Below are 10,812 nucleotides of genomic sequence, written 5' to 3' on the forward strand. Positions count from 1 at the left end.
GAAGTCTCGTTCTGGGTTGCTCGGTGCGTGCAAGTCCTGCTTAGGCTTGCAATCTGAGTTGGCAGAGAAGGTTGCCAAACTTGCTGAGTTTGAGAAGGCCAACTTAGATAGCATCACCACTACATGTGTTCGATGTGAAGCTTTGGTGTTGGAGCTTGAGTCCTGCAGGCACGACAAGATGGGAATCGAGGAAGAAAACACACAACTTCGGTCCATCTTGAGCTAGGTGTCGTGCAGTGAGCCCCAGTTGGGCATGATGGTGAGCCAGTTCAGGCGGGGAACTGACTCATCGGGAGTAGGCTTTGCTATAGGTGGGAAGGGTGAGCATGTCTATGGCAAGGTTGGTGAACATAGTGGTTTGAACCCAAGTGAGAAACCCACCAACACTCCCAAATTGATCAAGATCCCTCCATCAGAGTCTACCAAGCCTATGATCAAAGATGGTGTGTTTGAAGAACCACCAAAAGCTCCACCATCCAAGCAAGTTTGGGTTCCCAAACCGAACCACTTTCGGAACTCACTCGATACTCTACCCAACATCTCTAGTGCACCCCTTCCTAAAGCCAAAAAGCCTCAGAGAGTGAACCACATCCACAAGAGAGTGAGTCAACCACCATCCAAGAGAGAGGTGAGGTACCACTGTGACTATTGCCATAGAGATGGTCATTTGGCTGAGTTTTGCTTTAGGAGGAAGAGAGATGAGCGGCGCGAGTACGAGTTGAACAACCGGAATATGTACCGTCCTCCCCATGGCGTACATGTACCGCCTGTTCAGAGGCACAATGTTAGGCCTAGAGGTGCAATGCCTCAAGGTTCTAGGCCTCAGGTGGCGAGACCACGTGGTGGTCGTGCCCAGCGTGGCCCAAGTCATGATCTATATGACTCTGGACCTCGCGACCGTGGCTTTCAGTCCCACACTCCTAGCGGACCATGTTTTCCCCCACGTGGTGATCGCTTCTCTCCAATGGGACATGGCATGTATGGTGTTTTTCCTAACACTTTTCCAGGGCAAATGACTCAACACTGGTATTCTCCTCATTTCACTAACCCTAGTGTTGTGCCATTTGCTCACCCCCTGTCTTTCTATTGATGCAGAGCGGAGGCCTGGAGAACACGTGGCTTGTTGATTCCAGCTGTTCGCGCCACATGACCGGAAGTTCCAAATGGTTCTCCAGCCTCGACCCCATGCAATACAAGGAGTACATCACATTTGGGGACAATAGCAAAGGTAAGGTGCTGTCTCGTGGGACCATTTGGGTCAATGAGTCTTTTATCTTGAAGGACGTTGCTTTGGTTTCAAGCCTGCATTTTAATTTGCTCTCTGTTTTGCAACTCCTTCAAGATGGGTTTGAGGTGCGCTTTAAGACTGGACTTTCTCGTGTGCTCGATTCTCAGGGACATCTAGTGTGTCAGATCGTTCCTTTTGGCCGAGTTTTCAGAGCTGATTTCTCTCAGTCTTTCGGTTCTTCTCGCTGTTTGGTTGCCGGATCTTCTTCTGATTTGTGGAAGTGGCATAGGAGACTTGGTCACTTGAGCTTCGATCTCCTAGTGAGGTTGAGTTCTCTTGACATGATCCGAGGATTGCCCAAACTTAAGTTTGAGAAGGATCTGGTATGCCATCCCTGTCGCCACGGAAAGATGGTGGCTGCTTCCCATCCTCCAGTGACTCAGGTCATGACCACGAGACCCGGTGAGCTACTCCATATGGACACTGTTGGTCCGGCTCGGGTTCGGTCAGAGGGAGGGAAGTGGTACGTTCTAGTGATCGTGGATGATTTTTCTCGTTATTCTTGGGTGTTTTTCATGGAGGGCAAGGATGAAGCGTTTTCTCATGCTCGTGACTTGATCTTGAGGTTGCAAACTGAGTTACCAAAGAATGCCATACGAGCTATCCGCAGTGACAATGGCACTGAGTTCAAAAACTCTCAGTTTGACACCTTTTGTGCTTCCTTGGGTCTTGAACATCAGTTTTCTTCGCCCTATGTCCCTCAGCAGAATGGTGTTGTTGAGCGCAAAAATCGGACTTTGGTTGAAATGGCCAGGACGATGCTCGATGAGCATAGGACTCCTAGGCGTTACTGGGCCGAAGCCATCAACACCGCCTGCCATGTTTCAAACCGCATTTTTCTTCGTGCTTTCTTAAAGAAGACATCCTACGAATTGCGGTTTGGGCGTCCACCCAAGGTGAGTCATTTTCGAGTCTTCGGTTGTAGGTGCTTCATTCTTAAGCAAGGTAATCTTGACAAGTTTGAATCTAGATCTTCGGACGGTATATTTCTCGGTTACGCTTCTCATTCACATGCGTACCGTGTGCTTAATCTTGAGACTAACCATGTCATGGAGACTTGTGAAGTCACCTTCGATGAAACCATGCCCTCTTCTATTTCGGTCTTTGAACGTGCAGGTGATGAAGAGATGGGTGATAGCATTTTTGTTGAGGATGACGATGACGTCGATTGGGATGATCCCAAGCCATCTCAACCGGCTGCCCCGATCGAGCCAGCTTCGACCACTTCGGCTCACGGCCCCGAGCCCTCCACCTCTACTTCATGGGGTCCGTACGAGCCGCTTCCTCAATCGACTGAGGAGGCCCCAGCTGTGGATGAGGGGGAGGCGACTTCGTCTTTGGGTGCACCTCGACATATCCAGCGACGCCATCCTCCTCAGACCATGATCGGCGACATCGACGAAAGGGTAACGCGTTCCAAGTCTTATCATATTTCCCATTTCGCTCATTCTGCTTTCGTAGCTTCTTTTGAGCCTCAAGATATTGGACACGCACTATCTAATGCCGATTGGGTTAATGCTATGCACGAGGAGTTAGAGAACTTTGAGCGGAACCAAGTGTGGGTTTTAGTTCCACCTCCACCAGAGTGCCACCCCATAGGTACAAAGTGGGTTTACAAGAACAAGCAGAGTGAGGATGGGGTGGTGGTGAGAAACAAGGCGAGATTAGTGGCTCAGGGTTTTTGCCAAAAAGAGGGAATAGACTATGAAGAAACCTTTGCTCCTGTTGCCCGTCTAGAAGCCATTAGGATTCTTTTAGCATTTGCAGCTTCGAAAGGGTTCAAGCTGTATCAGATGGATGTAAAGAGTGCCTTCTTGAATGGGTACATAGAGGAAGAGGTTTATGTGAGGCAACCCCCTGGCTTTGAAAATCCAAAGTACCCCAACCATGTTTTTAAACTCCACAAAGCCTTGTATGGTTTGAAACAAGCCCCAAGAGCTTGGTATGAGCGTTTGAAAGCTTTCTTGCTTGATAAGGGTTTTAGGATGGGTTCCGTAGATAAGACTCTGTTCCTCCTCAAGCAAGGCACAGACATCCTTTTGGTTCAGATATACGTGGATGATATAATCTTTGGTGGCTCTTCTCATGCTCTTGTTGCCAAGTTTTCAGATACTATGAGCAGGGAATTTGAGATGAGCATGATGGGCGAATTGACTTTCTTCCTTGGGCTGCAAATCAAGCAAACTCGTGAGGGGACGTTCGTGCACCAAGGCAAGTACACCAAGGACGTGCTCAAGAAATTTGATATGGGTGAGGCCAAGCCTCTTTCGACGCCCATGTCAACCACGACGGCCCTGGATGAGGACAAGGAGGGAGAAGCAGTGGACCAGAAGGAATACCGAAGCATGATCGGGTCCCTGCTGTACCTAACGGCGACGAGACCGAACATCCAATTCGCAGTCTGCTTGTGCGCGCGTTTTCAGTCTTCTCCGCGCACGTCTCATCGTCAAGCCATCAAGCAGATCCTTAGGTACCTTCGTTTCACACCCGAGTTTGGTCTTTGGTTTTCAGCTTCCTCCTCCCTTTCTCTTTGTGGGTATTCTGATGCGGATTATGCTGGTTGTCGTGTTGAGAGGAAGTCCACTTCGGGGACTTGTTAGTTTCTTAGATCTTCTCTTGTGTCTTGGTCTTCTCGCAAGCAGTCTAGCATCGCCCAATCCACCACAGAAGCTAAGTATGTTGCTGCTGCTGCTTGTTGTTCCCAGTTGCTTTGGATGATAGTTACTCTGAGAGACTTTGGGTTAGAGTTTAGGCGAGTGCCTTTGTTTTATGACAGCACCAGCGCCATAAGTGTAGCCAAAAACCCAGTCCTTCACTCAAAGACAAAGCACATAGAAGTTCGCTTTCACTTCTTGCGTGACCACTATGAGAAAGGTGATATTGATCTGCACCACATTAATACCCAAAAGCAGCTCGCAGATATCTTCACCAAACCACTTGACCAAGCCCAGTTTGCTCGCTTGCGAGGGGAGCTTGGAGTTTGTTTCCCTTTTTAGAGGAGGGGAACTTTGGTTGTTGTATTCTAGTTTTGCTTTTCTTTGTAGTTTAGTCTTTGTTTTTGTTTTTATATCATACTTGCATATCATATCATCATGTATCATATTGCATCCTGAGCTTCATCCTTATAGTAGCTAGATTGACACTATGCTCTTGTTGGGGATGTTATGGATATACATGATGTGCTTTTGGCTTAGGCTCCTCTTGATCAATTGATGCATGTTATGAGCTAAGCTTATTTTCCAAACTGTGAACTTGATTAAAACTTGTTGAAACATGAAATGTGTTCACCACTACTTGTGGCACTAGCATGTGTAGAATGTGTTGAGATCTTTTTTCTTGCTTCATGTATATGCTTAGTTGCTACGGCTCATACTTTGAGTTACACACTTGCTTGAGAAACTTGAATTTGTGCTAAAACTTGAAAATCAAACTAAGTGAATTGAAAAGATCGGGATGGGTCTGTACTATCCTATGTCAGAGTATCGAGACAGCTCCAAATTGCACTTATTGGTGAACTTGAGCTCTGTAATGGATACTGAGATCATTGTCTTAAGCTTCTGATTGCTTTTGGCATAGGCTTGACATGGTCGCTAAGTCAGGTTTTGGTGGCACAGATAACCTCCCGCACACACTTGTCTGACAAACTTTGGTAATAAGCTGCATAACTCTGATAAATTTCAATTGGTGTCTAAAATTTGATCAAACCACAAGTTTATCTCATGACATGATGTGTGAACTTTGTTTGGGGTAGTTCACTTTGCATACATGTGTAGCACAAGGTCGATCTCCTGTCTATTTTTGCTATGTGCTCCTTTGGTGGTGAACCCTCTTTTAAAAATTGCTCAAACTTGATCAAAATTGCTTAAATGCCATATTTCGTCTCATTTGGTCACTTTGAGCATTTGCTAGCACTTGTATGTGTTGCTATATATACATGACAGCATCAACTAGAGCCTCTTTTCAATCTACTTACTATAATCTTGAAGCTTCTGCATTCGTGCATTTCTGCATTCATAGCATAATTTGAGGGGAAGATGCAATCTTTGGGCTCTAGCTTGATAAGTGCATGTGTCAACAAGGGGGAGAAGTTTCCACACTCACAATGTCACCTAAAGTTGAGCGATATGCATTCATTTGAGAGAGATTGCACTTGTTCAGGGGGAGTTGCATTTGAGGTGTTTTGCTAGATGTGTTGAGCTTTTGCCTCTTCTGGAGGGTCTAGCAGTTTTGCATTTGAGGTGTGTTGCTAGATGTGTTGAGCCTTTGCCTCTTCTGGAGGGTCTAGCAGTTTTTCGGTTTTTCGAGCTTTGCTAGTGGTGTTGAGCCCGTTGCCTCTTCTTGAGGGCTAGTTTTGTTTTACTTGGTTGCGTCGAGCCGTTGCCCATGTCTTTGGGGACCAAGTTTTGCTCACCTTCAAATGACCCAGTTTTTGGCTTTTCTTTGGCTTTTGGTCATTTGGGTGAGTTCTTTCTTTTCTCTTCTTCTTCTTTTTCTTTTGCTCAAGCTGTTCGTGTATTGGTGTTGACAATGCACTCATCAAGGGGGAGATTGCGAACACAAGGTTGACAAGTACCCTTGTGTGTTCGTTTTGTGATGAGTGATTGTCAATGTGATCCACGAAGTAGGTTGAGTGGTGACTAACCCTACCATGGCGAAAGCTATGTGTGCGACATGTCTTTTGGCTTGTGTTGTGCAGGTGTGGAGCTCGGATGTGGTGGTCGACGGCGAGGTGAAGGTCAAGGAGGACGTGCCGTGCCGACAGACCGGGAGCGGTGAAGGACGGACGTGAGGCTTGGACCGAGGGACCCAGAGGCCGGGTGACTAGCCATGGTGGCTGACACTTGGGACATCGACAAGTGCAAGAAGACATGGAGTGACGGTGTTGACCGGGTCAAGACGGCGGACGCGTGAGTCGAGCGAGGCTCAGGAGGACTTGGCGGGCCGGCCGGTCGAGGACGGCGGTGACACGCGTCGGATGGCGGGAGACGCGTATGGAGTACGCTACTCGTGGACGGTTTGATGGTTTGGGCCTCAAAACCATCGGATGGACGGTTTACGGGTTTGGGCCTCAAAACCCGGGCGGAGGTTCCGAGGAGGGACGGACGACACGTGGCGGCATCGGGGAGTTCGCGTCGAGGCGAAGCTACCGGTGAGAAGGCGCGGTGGCCGTCGGATCAAGATTACACCGGATTGGACAACAACGCCCTTGGGCTTAGTGGTTCAACTCATTTGTATCCAGGGGCAAAACTGGGAATGTGTAATAGCCCTATTAAATAGGATGAGGGAGCCCCCATCTCCCTCACCTCCTCCAGTTTTCATTTTCTCCTTTAGGGTTTCTTCCTCTAGTTTGCTTCCATGTATGAGAGAGGTCCACAACTTAAATTGTGACTTGGTTTTGAAGGAATCGGTGGCCGTAACCACCGTATGTCCTCCGGGATTCATGATTTAGTTGTGTTCTTGATGTGATTTTGATGTTCTTCACGAGCTCCTTTTGTCCCTTTTTGTTTCCCCTCTCGTTTCTTCGATTTGGGACGGTTTTGGTTCGTTCTTGTTGCCTTGGATCGATCAGTGACATGAGTAGAAGCTTTCCACCGAAGGAAATCCACTAATTCCTCACGAGATCGCAGATCCGGGCAATTTTAGTTCTTGACCTATTTCTTGGGGGTTTTCTTCAATTCCTTCGATTCACGGAGTTAGAGTTTGTCTCGGGCTATGATCTTTTAGAGGTTGCCTTTCTACTCGCTTGTGAACTCTTGTGCAAAATTTCAAGTCATTTGGAGTTGATTTGATCAAGTTATGGCTTGATTTAATTTTTCCCGAGAAACTGCTCATTCATACCGGACGTGTCCGATATCATACCGGACGTGTCCGATATTTCTCACTTTGGAGTTTTGAGCTGAAATTTTGTGGAGACCTTCCCTTGGTGTCTAAAGAGCTATGGTTAAAATTTCATGATTTTTGGACATCGTTTGATGGGGTTTTGGATTTTTCTCTTTTGGTCAGCTTGCTGCTGAAAATCCCGGACGTGTCCGATATCATACCGGACGTGTCCGGAAAATACCGGACGTGTCCGATATAATACCGGACGTGTCCGATATTTGCAGGAGCAGTGCTGTTTTCTTTTGGGAGTTTGCTCGTTTGGGCTTTGATCTGTGTTCCGTTTGCTCTGTGGTGACCCGCTGTGTTCTGAGGGAGCATCCACCCTTCTCTAGGGTCGTGGTCATCAAGTCTTTCGTGTATGCTTTTTGGGGATTGATGTTGGGACAGTGGTCGAAGATTTCGAAAGAAATTTGAGGCTCCCATTCACCCCCCTCTGGTCGCCGTTTCCGGTCATTCAAGATTCATCATGACATGTGCTTTCATGGTAAATCTATTTGGTACTATAAATGTTGATAATCTGCATTATTAATTTGGTCAAATATAAGATACTTTGATTTAGAAAGAAAAACTAAGTGTCCCTCTTTACGTGTCAGAGGTTGTATACTAAGAAAAGCAATAGGTATTCATGATAAAGAGTGAAGTGCGATTCTTCCTTACTGATATCTAACTTTTATATATTATAAAAAAAAAGCATCAGTCGTCTACTATCCTACCACCGAATTTGTTAGTATCCTAGCACTGAAGTTGTTATCCCTTTGTTCCAAACTATAAAATATTTTGACTTTTATAGATACAATGTTTTTACCATGTCACAACATTTTATAATTGGAACGAGTAATTTTTTCTGTAGTAGATAGCACACCTATTAGTAGGTAACCTGTTTGATCTAGTTTTCTAACTTTTAGTTTTAGTTGCTAATAACTATTAGCAACATGGACAAATAGAGCCTAATATCCCTTAAAATAAAAATATTTATTTATATTCTATCGTCTCCATTACATCATTTTATGGGGGCAACTACTAGCGATTTCATTACTAATAGTTCATAACTACTAGCGATTTCATTACAGGGCAGCTCATGATCTTCATATCGATCTATTATCCACCTATGCATCTATTCTTTCTTAGCTAAACAGATGGAAGATCGATTCAATTTGGTTACATCATGGACTCAAAAAACGGATTAGCTTTTGGCTTTTGGCCGACAGAAGCTAGATAAAAGATGAAACAAACAAATAACTAAGTAATAGTATTAACAGTTGATTTGAAGACCTTTAACTTTTGGGGTCAATACGATCATTTAGGATGAACATGCTGGTCTAACACCTCTCTCTCTCTCTCTCTCTCTCTCTCTCTCTCCTTTGAATCAATCATTCCCCTCATTTTCATCTCAATCCCCCCAATCCCCATGAAGAATGGGTGTATCCAAATTCAAAAGGAGCCTTAAGGGGCTATTTGATTCAACGTCCAAGTAACATTGCCTGGACAGACAACACTTCTAGACATCGATTTCGATCTTCTAGGGTAAGGATTGTTGCCTAGCCGGTGGTGCAATCCAAACACCGAAACATGCTATAAGTGTCATGAAATGAAATGGCACATAAGGTTAGAAGGGAGTAGGCTTTCTAGTTCTTTTTGGGTCTGTTTGGTAGCCCCAACGCCTGCCGGTTCAAGCGTTTGGTTCCCTGCTCGCTTGGCTTGGTGGATGCAGTTGCATGCGCGCATGTAGCATCGCGGCATGCGGCCAAATCCGGCGTATCCGCGCGCCTGATGCAGATGTAGTAGTTGCTAGCGGTAGCGGACTCACGTGTTAGACTCTTGGGCTAAGTGGATTGCACCGGTCCGCACAAGTAATAACTCGTAACCAAACATTCTAGCTTTTTTTTTATCCGCTATGCAATCTCACCAAACACTATCTTTTCTAAAATACAGTTCTACTTAACCAACATCCCCTCATTCAGATATACGATGTAAGCTTCATTCGTCAACCAAACACACCATTTGTTGTTTTCCCATATCTGTTGTGAAAGTGTACCTGGCTAGATATGATTTTCAGTGACAACTTCTACGGGTAGTTCATTTTGTTTCTCATTCTTCCACCAGAACTGTGTTTTACCTTTAGTCCTTTCCCATCTAAACCCTGTGCTTTTTCCTCCCATTCTTCTCCCGACCATAAGGCTGCGTTTAGTTCGTGAAATGAAAATTTTTGGATGTCACATCGGATGTTTCGGGAATGTCGGAAGGAGTTTTCGAATACTAATAAAAAAACTAATTACATAGCTCGCCTGGAAACTGCGAGACGAATTTATTAAGCCTAATTAATCCATCATCAGCGTATGCTAGTTACTGTAGCACTTATGGCTAATCATGGACTAATTAGTCTTAAAACATTCGTCTCGCGATTTCTAACCAAACTGTGCAATTAGTTTTTTTCGTCTATATTTAATACTCCATACATGTGCCTTAAGATTCGATGTGATAGTTTGAGGTAAAAATTTTTGAGAACTAAACTAAATCTTAAGGCCCCGTTTAGATGCAAAAATTTTTGGCTGTTGGCTACTGTAGCACTTTCGTTTGTATTTGGCAAAAATTGTCCAATTATAGACTATTTAGGCTTAAAAGATTCGTCACGTCAATTACGAACAAACTATACAATTAGTTATTTTTTTTATCTACATTTAATGCTCCACATATGTACCATAAGATTTGATATGACAAAAAATCTTAAAGATTTTGGATTTTGGGTGGATCTAAACAGAGCCTAAGCCAGGCAGAGACAGCAACGGTCTCCAAAGACCTGCCTGGCACCTGGAAAAGGCACGGAGAAATCATCAAAGCTGCACTGAGATGTATGCAGCCGCTGCATCGGGAAACGGCCTGTCTCACCTGCGCATCGCAATTCGCAAGCGAAACAAGCGCGTTGGCGAGAGTTTTAAACATAGATAAAAAATAATTAGATGTACATGTTACGATTATTTTACGAGATAAATCTTTTAAGTCTAATTAGTCCATGATTTGACAATAAAATGCTACAGTAATATATGTGCTAATGATTGATTAATCAGGCTTAATAAATTCCTCTCGTGGTTTACTGACGGATTCTATAATTTATTTTTTTATTAGTATTCGAACACCCCATACACCCCATGTAATATCCGATGTGACACTCCAAAACTTTATCTAAACATCACCAGAAAAAACAGAAATGCTATACAACATATATGTTTTAGCAAAAAATAAAACACATGGATTTTTTTATCTCTCTCCCTCTCTCTTTCTCACTGGTGACCACCGGCGCCGGCGTCGGCGACCGGCGAGCCGGTGGCGACGGCGGCTGCGGCGGATCTGTGATTTGTCCTTCGTAGAAAAAAAATTGTGATATGTGATCTGTGAAGGCTAAAAATAAAAAAGGACGAAAGTTATTGGATCTTAATCTTGCAAAAAAAAAATTATGTGTTAAAACTACATAACCAGTCGACAGACTAAAAAAAGCCAAGGGCCAAGGCGTGGTGCGCGGGTAGTTATGTCTGGTAAACGCGGGCGGCACACGGCACGCCACGGCACGCGTCCACGCGCGGCCCCGACGCCTGTCACGTCGCGTGGGCTCGGTGGCTTCGCGCCTCGGCCTGCCCCGCCGCGTTCCT

Source organism: Miscanthus floridulus, chromosome 3 (assembly GCF_019320115.1).
Source record: "Miscanthus floridulus cultivar M001 chromosome 3, ASM1932011v1, whole genome shotgun sequence".
Taxonomy (NCBI): domain Eukaryota; kingdom Viridiplantae; phylum Streptophyta; class Magnoliopsida; order Poales; family Poaceae; genus Miscanthus; species Miscanthus floridulus.